The following is a 17014-nucleotide window of genomic DNA, read 5'->3' as shown; positions in this document are numbered from 1 at the left end:
TGGGGTGAAATCCTGCTCCACTGAAGCTACTGGGAGTTTTTCCATTGACTTCAATAAAGCCAAGATTTCACCCTTTTCTTTCATTCACCAGGAGATGGTTACTGTCCAACACAACCAATGCAGTCTCTGTGCCATGTCCAGTCTGAAATCCCAATTAACTAAATTCAAGAGAGTCAGACATCGATATACAGTGAGCATTGTCTCACCACAGTCTTGTCCATAATCTTCTTAACCAAAAGTGTTAAAATTAAAGACTGATCAATAATTGGAAAGATTGTCAATGCCTCCACTGCAGAGTTCAAGGTGCCAATTGTTTTAAAAGGACATGTTAAGTCTGTGCTCAAAAAGCCATCTTTTGACACACAATTTCCACCAGCAAGGGATCTAGCACTTCTCCATCTGTCTTTCCTGGCTGGTGAAAGAAAGGGTCCAGCTCACGTTTTTGAAGGGTCTAATGATTTTAGAAGTCATTTTGATCATTTAAAAGCTTCTAGGAACATTATACAAAGGCTGTTACTGAGGCTGAGTGACTGCAACTTCATAGAAAAAGCTTGCTGAGTAGCAAGGGGAAAACGATTAATGAATAAACGTACCAAGTTTGCTTTGTGGGGTTCCTCATATTTATTATTCTCTAGTACTTGAACAGTTTCCAGGCATTTGTGAAAATATTCATGAATCCTTAGAGCTTCACAAATTTTAGCGCAAAAGTTTATTCATCCCAAAAAAATCTGTACTACACATTGACAAATAGTAAGACCACCATTTTCTTCTGTAAAAAGGTTCAATCATCCAGTCAGGGAGCAGAAACAATATCACATGATTTGTTCAGGTTATTAAGCACAAAACATGAAGAAGGAACAGAAAACAGTTCACAGATAATGCATAGGCTAGAAAATACCTAACAAATGCTTAGGAATAACAAATTCATCTACAAAAAAAGTCAGAATTGATTTGCAAATCAGTTTGAAATAAAAAAGAGCTAAGTATTCAAACAAATTGTTCAAGCTACTTGAAGATTATGAGGCATGAGGAGGCAGCTGATTTTTGTAGCTCTGTTCCACAGAATCATGCATGAAGCTTAACTACTTCCAACTCATACCAACTTTCACATGGGAACACAAGGCATTATCACTTGTTTGTTGTTTGGTATTGAACTATTTGCTGTGATATATTTCTGAGAACTTTAGCAGGAAAAAGCAGCAGTTGACATTTGGCAGAAATATAGATATTTATGTAGATTATAAGGAAAACGATCTATCACTGTTAGCAACTATATACCAGAACAAAAGATATTTGCTAGTAGCCTTAATTGCAAAGTGTAGACGGCAGGAAGAGATCAAAGAAATCCTGCTCTTTGCTACGTGAGCAGAATTGGTGAAATTACTATACAAGGAAGAGTCTTATATAAAATTAGCATTGATATGTTTATCCTTGTTTTGAATACAGCTTTGTTTGAATTGAGAACGAATCACAAAGCAGCCAACGGTGCCGGAGAGTGGGTGTCACTTATTGCTGTATTATGTTTGCAGGAAAGATTAGTTTCCACCCCCTCTGCTACTCACTCTCCACCATTAAACATAAAAAATTATTCTGACAAATTTTCATCCATTTAATAGCATCACAGAAAAATATCTTTTCATCCCTTTTATCTTAATTGCTTTGTTAAAAATGGATATGTCTATGCTTTTTAGACATGAAAAAAAGCTGAAAGCAAAAGCCCTCATTTTATTAAAAAAAGATCAGACACTTTGGTCAGATCAGTAGCTTGTTGTGAGTTTCCTTACTCCAGTTTTCCCCCTTTCACAACCCACAATGTTCCCAGGTAACATTGCTTCATCTACTGTTTTTCTGAATATAATTCACATAAGCCAGACTGTTAAAATACCACAGTGGCCCAGGCCAGAAAATGCAACTGGGGTGCCAAAAACAAATGCCTTTCATTAGATAAACTTTGTTACTGGAGAAACTTGAATCAGATGTAAATTATTACTTTAAGTATGAAGGCTGCATTTAGAATTATGAGTGTCCTGGATATATTTATATAAGAAAGCAGTGCCTGATCCAGCTGCCCTTAGTTAGCCAAAACTCCTATCTTTAGTTTTGACTTTAATTTTACTCCATTGACTTTAATTTTACTCCATGGACTGATGGGACTTCAGTTAAGAGGCACAGCTGAACTATCCTTTATCAGGCAAAACTATTAACCACAGTGGGATTTTTGCTTAAGTGATGATGGCAGGAACAGGCATGTTAATTGCAGTCATCTCAGCACACTTGAATCAGTTTCAAGGAAAAAAATTAATATAAGGCCTCTGCTGAAAACACTACTATGGGGCTTTTAAGTGACTTGGTGAAGGTCTGGCAGGGATTTGTGGACTCTGAAAAATCTGATTTTAAGATAAGTCTTCTTTTAGGAGAAACTAAAAATCTTATACATGTAATTTATTGTATCAAGGATGTTAATTCATCAAAAATATGAAGGTGTAAGAAAGATAATCCCATTTTGGGACAATGAACTCCACAGTGTGTACCATACAAAATGTATTGTTATATGCACTACTTTCAATGCAGTAGAACTTCACTACTGAATAGCAGGCCTGATATGAATGATTGACTTTTGCCAAACAAAAGCAACATGCTCACAAAATGCCCTTTTTCATTTGACAAGAGTAGTTTAGCAAATGGCTTTTCAGAAGAAGGCTCAAGAAATTCTGCAGTACATAGTTCTGGGATAACTGGCCCGTGGGAAAGTTTCTTCCTAACCGCCATCAGTACCAGGCTGGTTTGTGCCCTGAAGCATGAGGGTTTAGATCCTTTTCAAAGCTCTGGTGATTTTGTTCTTGTTTGTTTAATCCTTAGAGCAGCTCTGGAATTATTATTTATCCAGATAAAATAACTAATCCTTGTGTCTTAATCATGCTATGCTCTAAAGCCTAGTTACTGTTATTTATAATCATACTTCATAGCATTTATTACTAGAGTGGGTCAAAAAATTTTCAGTGGAATGTTTTTCTGTCAGAAGTCGCCAATCCATAGTAATCGAAGTGTTCTGTGGGAATCTGTTGACTGACAATATTTCAGTTAGAAACAAATAGAAATGAAGCATTTTGGCCTTATCAGAACATTTAGATGGCACATTTCAAAATGACTTTTCATTAGAAATGTATTTTATTGTACATTATGTTTATATTATTTTTACTGTATTTTTTTATTTTAAATTTTATTTTAACTTGATTTTATAAAATATAAAAATAAGTCAAAATTGAAGCAAAATGTTTCAATTGACCCAAAATGAATTTTGGAAAAAAAAATGTGATTTATTCCTATTCAGAACAATTCTTTCCCTCTCACCCCACCCCACACACCCCTGCAATCACAGAATTTCCTACAAAACAGAAATTCTGTTTCTGACCAGATACATTTATGACCATTATTATTATTTGCACCATGGTAGGGCACAGAGGTTCCAATCATGGATTGGAGCATCCTTGTGCTAGATAAATACAACACAGAGACTGTCCCTGTCCGGATGAGCTTAGGGCATATCTACACTGCCCTGCAGTTTGGTCTAAGAGGGTGTGAATAGCTGTGTGCACTGAAGTGCTGCGCTGTAACTCCCCCATGTGGATCCTGCGGAGCACAAACTTAAAGGTCCCTAATTCACAGTAATGTAGACCTCTCATAGCGCAGCACTTGGCTACGCACTGCTGTTCACACCCCTTTAGACCAAACTGTGGGGCAGTGTAGACATGCCCTTACAGTCTATACTGCAGAGTGTTTCCTAGCATATTTTGTAAAACTAAAGTCTTGGCCACAAGCTAGAGTGAGGTCTCATTGCTAACAAGTCTTTGCAAGGGAGTTTTCCCCTCCTTCTCACTGTTCTTCTCCCACAGTACCACTGTGCCACTTAGCTAGAATTTCCTCCCTCTCTCTGCAGACTCTAGTACACACTGGGTCCCAACAGCAACAACTGGTTTAGATGCACTGGAAATCTGGTTGTTCCAGGAAGACTGTGTTTAAGAGAGGGAGAGGACAGGGGTAAGTGTGTGTCTATAGCTCCAGACAAGAGAGCCTACAGCGAGCAGGCTCTCACATAGCAAAACAGCTGAGAACCAGCCCCCAGCCCAGGAGGGACAGAGCAGGAAGACAGGAGGATCAGGAGCACAGGGAGGAGGAGGGAGGAAGGGAGGGGAAGAAATCAGACAGACCCAGAGTGTCACTGTTGCCCGGATGGGATGGGTGGGCTTGTGAGGGGGGCTTGTTGGGGCTCCATTGGGAAGGAGGAGAGGGGAAACTAGGGGGGTTGTGGAGGAGCAGGGGTGCAGGCAGAGGCAGAGAAGAGGAGAAGAGAGGGGGGGAGGAGAGGGAGGGGGAATTGAGCGAAGCGCTGAACCAGACCAGGAGCACCACCACCCACCCACTCACCCCTCTGCACTCTTCCTAGACTCAGTGCTTGGCATTTATCCTTTTCTATTGTGGCACCACTGAGACCGTGGGTCCCATGGTGGATGTAACCTTGTCTTACTGCTTCCCCTATCTCCTTTGCCTGTTGTTTTCCTCCATTCATCTCTCTGCAAATAAATATTTCCCTTTTCTATATTTGTTCTACTATTCCGGGGCAGCGGGTATCGGGGGGGGGGGGTTTGGTTTTTACTCTGGGGGGTTTGGAACAGATGGTGGAAGGGAGAGTCCTTGCTGCGTTCCCGCACGTGCCTTTTCTTGGCAAGTGCTGCCCCACAGATCGGACTCCATCTTGGCCACAAGGGCACTATAGTTATACTCTCAGTCTATGACTACACTGACTCTTAGGGTATGTCTATACTACCGGCCGGATCGGCTGGCAGCGATTGATCCAGTGGGGGTCGATTTATTGTGTCTAGTCTAGACGCGATAAATCGATCCCCAAGCACTCTCCCATTGACTCCTATACTCCTCCGGGCCGAGAGGCGCAGGCGGAGTCGATGGGGGAGCGTCAGCAATTGACTCACCGCAGTGAAGACACCGCAGTGAGTAGATCTAAGTACATCAACTTCAGCTACGTTATTTATGTAGCTGAAGTTGCGTAACTTAGCTCTATCCTCCCCCCAGTGTAGACCAGGTCTTAGTCTATTACACTATTAGTGGAAGCAATTCTTTAGGCTCACTATAAAGCCTCTAGTATTTTTCAAGAGCTCCCACCGTTCATTTAAGAATAAAGCTGTTCAAATCATTTGTCATGAATAAGGCTGCGAGTCTGTCATGGAGGCCATGGAAGACCCGGATTCCATGACTTTCCGTGACTTCTGTGATTTCTGCAGCATCCAGTGCTGGCTCAGGGGCTGCCCGACTCGGGCAGCCCCTGAGCCACCAGCAGCAGTTGGGATGTGTGGGAGAGGGCTAAGGGCAGGGGGGGTGGAGGGTGTGGGGGGTGCTTACCTTGGGGTGGGGGGTTCCCCAGCTCCCACTGGCATGGCCCTGCACCTCCCTAGGCAGAGGGGCCAGGGGGCTCCACATGCTGCCTGCACCCTCAGGTCCCACCCCCACAGCTCCCGTTAGTTGCAGTTCCTGGTCAATGGGAGCTGCGTAGCCGGCACTTGTGCACACGGAGCCCCCTGACCCCTCCACCACCTAGGAGCTGCAGGGACATGCGGACCTGGGTAGGGAGTCCCTGCCAGCCCCGCCAACCCCCCCACCCAGCACCAGCGGGGGTCCCAGGCCACCTCCCCCAGCACCCGCAGCGTTCCCAGACCGCCCTCCCCCAGAGCACCCGTGGCCCCCTCACCCACGTTTTAGTCAGGGGTATATAGTAAAAGTGATGGACAGGTCATGGGCTGTGAATTTTTGTTTACTTTCCATGACTAAAACTTAGCCTTAGTAATGAATAATCTATTGACCAAATTTAGGCCTTCTCTGTTTGTGAATTATCACAATTCAATGATTGATGCCAATGTCCCTCTTTTAATAAAAGCAGATTTTACAAACAGAACATTCAGAAGTTCTGAATATAACTTAAAGCTTTAAGGAGGATCATTTTTCTATTTGAGCCCATTGTAAAACTCCCATTAATCTGAAGTAGGATTGGACTCTCAATATTAGAATATAATTACACTCTTTAGGAACTATTGACCATTATGAATAATTTATGAAATTTCAAATTAATAGTCCGAGTTCAAGGACAAGATCTCTGTTGGATGAAAATGCAACATTTAAGCACCATTAAAATCCACCAGTTGGTTTACTGACACCAAATCCTTCAAATAGTGTCATAAGCCCCCCAATGGCTCTGGCTCCTCAATTTTACACTTGAATCAATGATTAATCGAAAACGTATGCAAAACCTAATTTGGCCAGATAGTTCTTTATCAGTTATACTTACATATCTGAGGAAGTCCAACAGTGATAAACTGTGCCTTCCGAAGTCAATTGTAATTTTTGCTCATTTAATTAGCTCAAGTCCTACCTGTTTCACATAGTAGCACATAACCAAACTAAATTATCAGCTAATAGGGGCTCATCTTTTAATTAACCAAAACCACTGTGGGAAATCTACCATCACAATTGCAGAAGAGGTGCATGTCTAAGGACACACACATTTTGGAGAGGGACAGAACAGTGACTTTGGTCAAAATTTTCAAACCTAAGAGCTTAAAGTTATGCTACTAAATCCACATTTAGGCACCTAAGCAAATGAGGAGTAAACCAAGCCCAGTTCTCAATGACTTAAGGGGCACTGCAGGGTTTGAAGCTCCTCTGAAAAAACAGCCAACGTCTCCTTAGATGGCTAAATATGGATTTAGTAGCATGAATTTAGGCTCCTAGTCTCAGAAATGTCAGCCTTTGTAAATTAAGGATAAAAGCTGCTCTTAGCCCCATATATTTTAACTTGATTCATTAATCAGAGATCTGGGGTGTGTAATTAAGGAGAGAATTTTTGTAACTCTATATCTCATCATTGCTTTTAAAGGGCATCCTCTTACACTTATTTGAGATAGCTGCTTTTTTAAACTGCCACGTTAGCACATCAACTATTCATCCACTGTGTCTTTTGAAACAGAATGTTGGTATGTGACTGCCCCCAAAGATATTTTGGTGCTATCATCAGTTGTAAAATTGTAGTCATGTGTACAACTGTAAAATGAATAGAAATAATCCTGGTTTCTACTTAGCAAATGCCCAATTTAAACAGGAAAAATGTGAATCATTTTATTTTAACAGCTGATTATTTATTTTATTTGTGTATTTTATAGTAAAATTTAGTCCCTACCATCTGAAAATTTCATTTAATCCTTGGTCCAATCCCAGTAACTGGAACGCAAGATTAAATGAACTTTAAATCCTCTTGAAAATACAATATGTTATTGTAGAGATGAGGAATGAGCAAATGGGTTTGGATAAAATAAATCTTCAAATCCCCATAAAAACAGCTGAAAGTTCAACCTAAATTATTTTGAGCTATTTAGCTCATCCTCTAGCATCATTTGCTACAGGGTAGATAAAACTTCTTTACCCGCTGTACTGGAAGGAATCAGAAACTATTCCATAATGCACTCTCCACAGATTTCTTTGCTAAGGTTACAATAGGATGTTGACTGAGAGCATGTGTTTACTACTGAAAATGAACCAATCCATTTTCTATTGATTAGATCTAGCACAACAGCTGGGTGAGTCTGTCTTGACAAATATCTTTATTTAACAATCTGAAAGATATAACATATACTTAGGGTATGTCTACACTCCGGAGACTATCTTGGCATAGCAGTGAAGACACAGCCTACACCGACAGATGGGTTTTTCTGTCAGTATAGGAACACCACCACCCAAACGATGTTAGCTATGTGGATGGAAGTCCTCTCCACTGGGGGCTAAGCTGGCATACCTATATCAGTCAGGGGTCTAGTTATGCCAATATAACTTTTCAGTGTTGACCAGACCATAGATTGTAAGCTATTTGGGACAGAGAGCGTCTAAGTGATTGGGCTTCCACTCATTCCTATAAACGGCCTTTTTTTTTTATAACAATGCACTATATATAAGCCATTATTATTTCTTATTTGGATTCTAGTAGTGTTTAGGAGCTCTAGTTATAGATTAGGACCCATTGCTAGGCACTGTACAAACACAGAACACAAAAGATGGTCCAGCTGCAAAGACCTTACAATCTGAGTATATGTTACACCTTTCAGAACACTTATATTTATCGAGCCAGAATCATCCATCTCTTGTGCCAGTAGAAATTGGATTTTTTTTTTCAGAAAAAAACATGTTCCCAGCCAACTTCCTACCGTCACTTCTGCAAAGTCGTCTGTGGAGAGTGTATAATGCAATAGCTTCTGACAGATGATGACTCCTTCCTCCACTTAAGCCACAGCCTTCCTCAGTATCCAGTGCAGTTATTCAGGCTGGGCATCAGGGAGAGTATTTGGCTCATTGTGTTGAAAGCCAGGAACTTAACACAATTAACTGTGAGCATAGTATTTAATAAATAGAAAAAATACATTTTATAACTTGCCATAAACAAAACATACATTTGCCTGTAAGTTCTTTTAGACTTTTCCCAAATTATTTTGTGAATAATGGCTAAAAACAAAATGGTTATCAGCACAAGGTCCTGACCTGTTGTGGTCAGTAAAGATCCCACAATACGTTTCATGAGCACAGGATTGTTAACTTTGGTGTGTCTGGGCTGAAATTTGTCAATTTCATTCTGCCTACCTAAAATTGCCTCTCCATTTACAACTATCTGAGACATTCTTCATTTTTTGTCTTGAATCATCATGTGTGTTGCCATATAATATTAAACAGTTACCCCAAGTGGCTCTGAAGATGGCTGCATTTCAGGGATGGAGGAAATAATCCCAGTGTATAGTCTGTATTTCAGTATATTAAAGTTGTAAAGCATTTTGAGATGAAATGCCCTGTATAAAGATATGATGCTGATTTTTTTAATCGGAAAACAGAGAGGAAGATTTCTGCCACCCCCCACAAAAATCATTGTGAATAGATACACTTCTCAATTTAAAAATATCATTTTTCATATGGCATTTTAGTGAGCATTGAATTGTTGTGTGTGCAGGTGATCTTGCTAATTCTTCATTCTTTTAAATAAGTTTTTCTACTCCATACTTCACAACATACCTATTCAATAACAATTAAATAGATTTACCTGAGCAGATACATTTCTCTTTTCTTTCATAAAGGTGTTTATAAATTTGATTATTCACAACCCATAATAATATTTTCAAGTGAAGGACAAATACATCAAACTTCTATTGACAAACAAGCACTTCAAAGGCTTGAGAATGTCTCCTCACCCTAATTTTGTTTGCTAGGCTGGTTCCCCTTTTAAAAAGTTTAGGAGATGAAAGAAAAGCTAATCCACTATATGTTCTCCCTTCTAGTTTTACTTGCAGCACCAATACAATGTCATGTTGATTAGAGGTAAATCAGGTATAAAGTGTAGTAAGAGCTTTCCATAAAAGAGATGTAGATTAGTATTGTTTTAGGTGGGAGTCCCATCAGACCTAATCTAAACAGCGCTATCAGGTGCTAAAATAGTCCTTTCCCTTCAAACAGTATAGCAGCAAACAAACACAACCTTATTGTACTGCTCCAAATTGTCTTAGATTCATTTGTGATCACACACTGTTAGAGGAGGAATATGAAACAATAACATCACATCCCTGGGAGAAACATTCACAAGATTTACCTGTCATGAGGCTATTGCATTGAAAGGAAGAGATTATAGCCCATTTCCTTTTGTTTGATATTAAAATAAATTTAGCAACATTTGGTTTTTCACTGTTAAAGAGAACCAATGGAGAAGCCCCCACACATCAAAAAACTGTGTATAATGCTGCTAATAGAATCTCAGTCCCTCAGAATGCTTGGCTATCCTCAACATAAGGCAAAGTATATCATCGACTTGCTCAGTCATATTAACCCTATCTATGAGTCTGAGCTCTTCAATGATTGTACTGTCATTGCACACTGAACAAATATCTGCTCTGCACAACCATTTTCAGTGCCAGAGCGTCATCTGATGTAAATTGGCACAAAGAGAGGCAAATTTACATCAGCTAAGGATCTGGCCCTAAGTCTTAATGTGTCATCTTATTGTTTTGAATCACAGTTGACTGACTAGAATGTCAAGGAAATATACAATAATGCACAGTTTTCAGATGACACAGTACTTTGAACGTGGAGAAGAGCATTGCCTAAATACACTGCACTGGACTTGTGAAGACCAGTGAAAAAAGGATTTTTAAACTTCTCTTCAACAACTGCTAGTCATGGAATAAAGTAGTAAACTCCATGAGAACTCAGTTGGTTCTGGCAACCCTTATTCAGTTAACACTTGCAGGTGAAGCCAGAGCAAGGAGGAGTGCAGAATTGAGCCCTTGATACTCAGGCTCTCTCTTCACTGCCAACAAAGGTGGGTTTTTTTGCAGTGCGGTAACTAATGTGCATTATCTATCTCACTGTAAAACCCTAGGGGAGACAAGGCTCTGCAGTTTTTACTGTTATGTAGCTAAGCAAGGTCAACTTTATGCACATGAGAAGTCCCATTGAAATCAACAGGTCTTTTTCATGACTTTGAAGTTTAGCACGTGTTTACAGGATTAAGGCCTTAATTCAGGGATAGTCAATAGGCAGACCGTGGGCCAAATGTGGACTGCCAGATCCTTTTGAACGGACCTTGAAATCTTTTTTTTTTTACTTATTATCATTATTTTTATTATTTTTTATTATTATTTTCTCTGGAGTCTGGACCTTGACCATACCTTGGCCAAGAAATTTGGACCTTGACAAAAAATAATTGACTACCCCTGCCTTAATTCTTAAGGAGTGTACAGAGGACCTGAGAATATACATAACAAAAAGAATAAATTAAAAAACATAACAAAATTCTATATATTCATGGCCTAATCCTGCAAATATGTATTACCTGGCATAGTGTTTACTACTGAGTAGTCCATCCCCACCTTTCATAATTGGTGTCTTTCTCCTCACTTTCCTCTCCTTCACTTGATCTTCATTGCTCCTATCTTTCCTTACTCTTTTCATCCCTCCCTTTCTTTTCTTTTTTATCCATCCTTTTCCTCACTCACATTATTCAGGAGCTCTTTTCTTGGATCTTTAGCCTGACATCAAACTTACACTTGCAAGTCCCACATATGTTCTTCCTTACCTCTACCAGCCTCTGTCCCGGCTGCGTGGCTTGTCTGTGCCTTCTGCCATTGCAGGAGTGTACACAGCTTTGGGTAAGTTACTTGCTGTCACCAGGCCTCCATTTTACCCATCTGTAAAAATAACAGAAATTCTTACTTTTGTGACGCCTGCTACAAAAGTTCCCATTGATTTCAATGGGTTTATGAATCAAGGCCCAATTCATTAATATGTTTGTAAAGTGCTTGGATGAAAGGTGCTATATAAGCCAAAAGTAACATTACATGACACATGGAGCTGGTCACCAAACTCAGCAGTAATATGATGCTTATTTGTTGCCTTATTTCTTCTTAATTGCCTTTCTTAGGTCTGAAAGTTATTGGTATTGATTGAGGTTACTTGTGGCAGAGGTGTCTTGAAGATATAGTTATATAGGAATTGTCATAGCATCAGACCAGTGGTCCATCCAGTCCAGTTTTGTGTCTCTGACAGTGACCAGTGGAAGCTTGAAAGTTCATAGAGGACAATAGCAGAAAACCTGTCCACTTACTCCTATCAGAGGTTGGCATAAAGCCAAAATGATGAAGGTTTACATCACTACTAATATGACTGTGGATATTCTCATTTTCCATATAAGCGCCAATCCTTTGACATATGGGAACACAATGATGAATAGAAAGTAAAGATTGTCATTGTCCACAGAAGATCTGTTTATTGATAAAATAAATAGAAAGGTGGAAAGAGAGAGAAGACATGCATGCCTGCTGTTGAAGAAAAGCCTATTTGCACATAATGCACTGGAGAAATTATAGAACATTTCATCCATACAAAATATGACCCCTGTAATTCTGCCAGGGTCAATGAGACCTGTGCTAATTTACTGAGTCAGTTCTAGTTATGCAAGTTAAATGGTTTAGTGGTTGCTTTAATTTCAAACCATTTTTTTTCAAATTTTCCAAAAATTGCAACGAAGAGAATGTGTAATATGGTCATGTTAACCAGCTCCTAACCTTTTTCTAACTCTCTCGGCCTTTTCTTGGACACTTCCTTATCTCCTCTTCCCACTCCTCCCACACATGCCTGGCAAGATATTCATTCCAGTTACTAAGAGGGCAAAGAATACAGACTACACATAATTGTATGTAAAGCTGTATATAAAACCTATTTTGTGAAAATCCCATGAAATACAGGTGTAAGAAGAGGTGGATGAATTCCCAGAGTAGTAAAGAAAATGAGGGGAGGTAAAGAGAGATTTTTTTTTAAAAAGTGATTCACATATTTTACTACACCTTTTAACAACCTAATTGCAAAAGTTTTCATAATGGCACCAATTGTCCTTCACATCATACCACTTTAATCTTCTTATCTCACAAACATATCCACACCTTCTTCAATGCTGCTCTGGATGAGATTGGAATGACCTTCCAAAAATCTATTTGCCAAGCCTCCACCCTGCTAAGGACCCACTTTGCAGCATCACTTACCAAAAATAAATGTGTTTACACACTCTAAAAAGAAACTAACCAAACACTCTGAACCACTAAGAGCGATGCAGGCCAAAACTGGGTAGTGATGTCATTTTATGTCGATAGCCAATGTCCTTCTCACTCCCTAACACACTCCCACTCATTTACAATAACACACCTCTCTCTCTTGCACCATTGTAAATTGGGAGTAACTTAATTAAATTCAATGGGCCAGATTCTCAGCTGTTGTAAACTGGTGTAGTGTCATTAACTTTTCTCCTGGCCTTGAGATCTTTTCTACATGGCCTATATAATGCTGTACGGTACACGTGAAGAACTGGATACCTGAAAAAGGCTCTGCTCAGGTTAAAAAAAAAAATTAAAAATCAGCACATCATGTTGTGTCCCTGCTTATTATGGGATTCTTTAATCAAAGCACTCATAACTGTGAGCTTTATTGACCATGTCTACACTAACTAAATTCCTAGGTGCACTAAGATCACTTTGTACTAGTTCCCCAGGGCTTCCACTTTCCCTGTGCCTAAACAGAGCTTGGGAAAGGCAGCAAATCTGCCCACCACTCCACTCCCGTAGAATGCTCTAGGCGCAACATAATACCTGGGGTGGATTTTCTTGAGGTATTCTAATCGACTGTTCCAAGGGCCAGCTAGGGAACCTGGAGGAGAGATTCCCCAGATCATTGCAAATTATACAATTTTTCTTTGATCTTGGGAAACACAGCCTGGAGAATGCGAATGTCTCAGGTAATAAACATGCACTACAACTGCATGCTAAAGTAAGAATTTGCATCAACACAACCTGCAGTGTTGCAAACTCTTGTAATTTTATCACAAATCTTGTGATATTTAGTGTTTCCTTCAGAGCCCAGCTCCTGGAGTCATGTGATCATAAGAATCTCAGATTTCATTAACTAATGTTTTTAGTCCTTCTGGATGTAGAAACAAAGCTTGAAAACATGAATCTTAGGCTCAAAAACCAGAAGGCAAATAAAAAATTATTTAAAAAAAAAATCATGACTTTTAAGCCAATTTCATGACTTTTGGGGCCTGACTCATATGTAACTGACTTTCAATGATATCCAATTTTAATTTCATCTGAGAACCTCAGTATGCCTTATAAATATTAATTAATTAGGCAACCACTACAACGCTGTGAATAGAAAGCACTTCACTTCTCCCACTTGGGGTAGAATGAGGCAGCTGTTTAGCAGCACACAACAATACTTAACAGCATAGGACAGAAAATGATGATTACCATATTCAGTTAGGATTGACAAGATTTCACAACAGTTTATTGGAAATAACCTATGGATAATTTCTGCAGATTCCCCAGTGATACAGACAATTTACAAATAAGCTGAAGAGAAACAGCAAAAACAGAAGATAACTGATCGTTGAATCTCATTAAATGTTCCACCTGCCATCGCTGAGTGTTTGATATTACTTCTGCTAGTGAGAAGCAGGACCCCTTGCTGAGATTTAAAGCCAGACTTGTCTCAGCTAGAACAAGGCTCTCTGCCAGGACACCGTAGCAGAATGTTCTTTTCTCGGTCAGGCAAAAGCATTGTTAAAGGACACTACCAAGTGTTCTTAGCGTACGTCTACACTGCAATAAAAGACCCACAGCATGGTTACAGCTGGCATGGGTCTGCTGACTCAGGCTAGGCTGCTGGGCGTAGACGTTCAGGCCCAGGCTGGAGCCCGGGCTCTGGGATCCCACGAGTGGGGAGGGTCTCAAAGCCCAGGCTCCAGCCTATGTATCTACATTGCTACTTTTAGCCCTGCAATCCAAGTCCCAAAAGCCCAAGTGAGCAGACCCAGGGCTGTGGGTTTTTTAATGGCAGTGGAGATGTACCCATAAGTCTCTCTGTAAGTTCCATGGGGTTATTTTTGATGTGTTTTTGCCCCAAAGCAAAAATTGTAATGTTCTTTTCTTTAAAAACAACAACAGAAAGTCCAAAAGTTAGTAACCTAGCACTCCTGGGCAAATCTGTGTATCTGATGAAGAAAAATTCTATCAACAAAGAGACAGATTTTGGAGAGAGTCAGTTGACTATGTCCTTTTAAGGTGCAGAAAGTCTCAAGTGAGCAAGACATCATCTATTGGTGGAAGAGTTATTTCAAGCTGTGTAAGTGTAACATGGACAGACCCCAGTCGTTGGCAGGCAGGATCGAATGGAGGACCTCCGGAGCTTAGTGCATGAACCTCTACCGCATGAACTAAAAGCCAGCTGGCTATTAGCTAAAGCTGTAGAGCAGACTCATTTTATATCTCTAAGTGGTCTCAGTGCCACTAAATGGGACAGAGCACCACACCCAGAAGGTGTGTGGGTTACATAAGGAAACCAGGCCCCTGTCAACCTATTTTGGTAGCCACATGATGTTTCTTATAGGGCTTGCTCCTGCACCAGTGAAGCCAATTGGAGTTGGGTCATTGATTTCAATGGGGAGAGGATCAGGCCAATAGTGGGGATGACAGCTTTGAGGAAGAAACATGCTTTATGGAAGGATTTGAATGAAGAGGAGGCAGTCATTTAGGGCTAAGCAGTGCCTCCCCTCTCACCCTTTCACAGCTGCAGCACAGGGAGGGAAGGAACGAATAAGGAACTTCCCTCCCCTCACCTCCAAATTGCATGGCATGAATAAAGGGGACCTAGAATTGCAGAATTGTACCTGGAGTAGCTCAGGAGCTGCTACCAAGTTACTTCTCCTCAAGAGTAACTAGTTTGAATGAAGACAGGGTGGGGAGTAGGCAAAGCCTACCCTTATAAAGGGTTGTCACAAATTGCACTCTCAGTGGAGCCAGAGTTGCTGTTCCTGTGCAGCAGAACTGCATGGATTCTACTGTCCATCAGGCTTCATGTACCCATGCAGAAAGTGACAGGTTTTATCCCAGGAAGAGGAATTATCTCAGCCTCTGACTGCTTCACCCTATGGGAGATAACTACACAGTGCAACAATTTAGGACATGAAGTGAAGAAGAACATGGACCTACTAAAATTTTAAAGGGCAATTTGGTAGGAAGAATCTACCTACACACATTGGAATTCACCCAGACCCGAAGTAGAGTGACCATTCATCCCAGGAACATCCTTGTATTCAGGGCTTGTCCCAGGGTCCCCCTAACACTACAAAGGACACTTTTGTCCTGGATTTTGTTACCCATGAAGACTGGCCACCTGACAGAGTCACCTGCCAGCTAGATAAGCTAGTGACAGTGGCATTCTTGACAGCAGGTTGGCTGCCATCTCAAAGCTTTCCCTCATCAGGCCTGTCATATGTTGACACTCAACCTCTGCTGACAGATTTTCCAATGAATCCCCCAGACCTTCCTCACAAGTCTTTGAACCAAGCCTCCCTCATCCCATTAACACCTCCCTGATGCCCACCAAAACCTTCCTCTGTGTGCCCTCAAACCCTCATGTCAGATGTTCTGGTTTTATATTTTTCCATAACTTGGTCACCCTACATCAGGTCTACATCAGGCTGTTACATAAAAGTACAGTAGAATCTTTACGTCTCCTCTGAAAGACAATGCGTCATGTTAAAGCATTTGTTCAATACTGACACAAAGAAGAGTCCCAACTACTGACTCACCAGGACAATATCCTACCATACCCTTGATTTTCCTTGGCGATCTCCCACCTGAGTATTGATCAGTCTCAGCCCTTTCTTAGATTTTGGATCCAATGGGATCATATCCCCAAGTGGCTTATTGCACTACAGTAGCAGCACTATGTAGCCTTTGTAAAAGGTACCATTTTCAGCATTTGAACTGATTTACATCACATATTTGATGGGGATATGAATTTACAACAAAGTTGAAAACCATCTGCAGACTCATCATCATCATTCTTCACACATACTTTGCAGGTTAAGCAACTCTGTCTTTTTTCCTGCATGAGGGATAAGTCTGTAGGCCTCATTGAAACCCTGGGAGCATTGCCCTCCTTCAGGCATACTGCATTCAGCAAGCAGAAGGTGGATGAAAAGCAGCAGAGGCCACAGAACATTGTGGGGAAGGATAGCTCAGTGGTTTGAGCATTGGCCTGCTAAACCCAGGGCTGTGAATTCAATCGTTGAGAGGGCCACTTAGGGATCTAGGGCAAAAATTGGTCCTGCTAGCAAAAGCAGGGGGCTGGACTCAATGACCTTCAAGATCCCTTCCAGTTCTAGGAGATTGGTATATCTCCAATTATTTATTTTATTTTTTTTAGGTCCCTTGAAGAATGGAGAAAACTAATTGTGTGAAGCCGTAGCCATAGCTCCCCAGGGAGGAGAAGGATGAAGGGGGAGGAGAGGGGAGAGGAGGGTTGGTGAGGCCTGAGTCAGATTAAGATCTCTCTCTCTCTTTCCCTGTTGGCTGCAGCTGGGTCTCACCCA

General features: G+C 40.7%; 1 long non-coding RNA gene across 1 annotated transcript in view; it reads right to left on the bottom strand.

Annotated features, from left to right (window-relative positions):
• The window catches only part of LOC120399015, a 138787-nt gene that overhangs the window by 64870 nt on the left and 56903 nt on the right, over nt 1–17014 (bottom strand). The window contains exon 2 of the long non-coding RNA XR_005594886.1: nt 11168–11279. This is a non-coding gene — a long non-coding RNA (uncharacterized LOC120399015). The remainder of the gene's footprint in view (nt 1–11167; nt 11280–17014) is intronic.

The sequence above is a fragment of the Mauremys reevesii genome, linkage group 2 (assembly GCF_016161935.1).
Source record: "Mauremys reevesii isolate NIE-2019 linkage group 2, ASM1616193v1, whole genome shotgun sequence".
Classification (NCBI taxonomy): Eukaryota; Metazoa; Chordata; order Testudines; family Geoemydidae; genus Mauremys; species Mauremys reevesii.
Note: the sequence above shows the minus strand (reverse complement) of the source record. Positions and strands in the feature narration are given on the sequence as shown.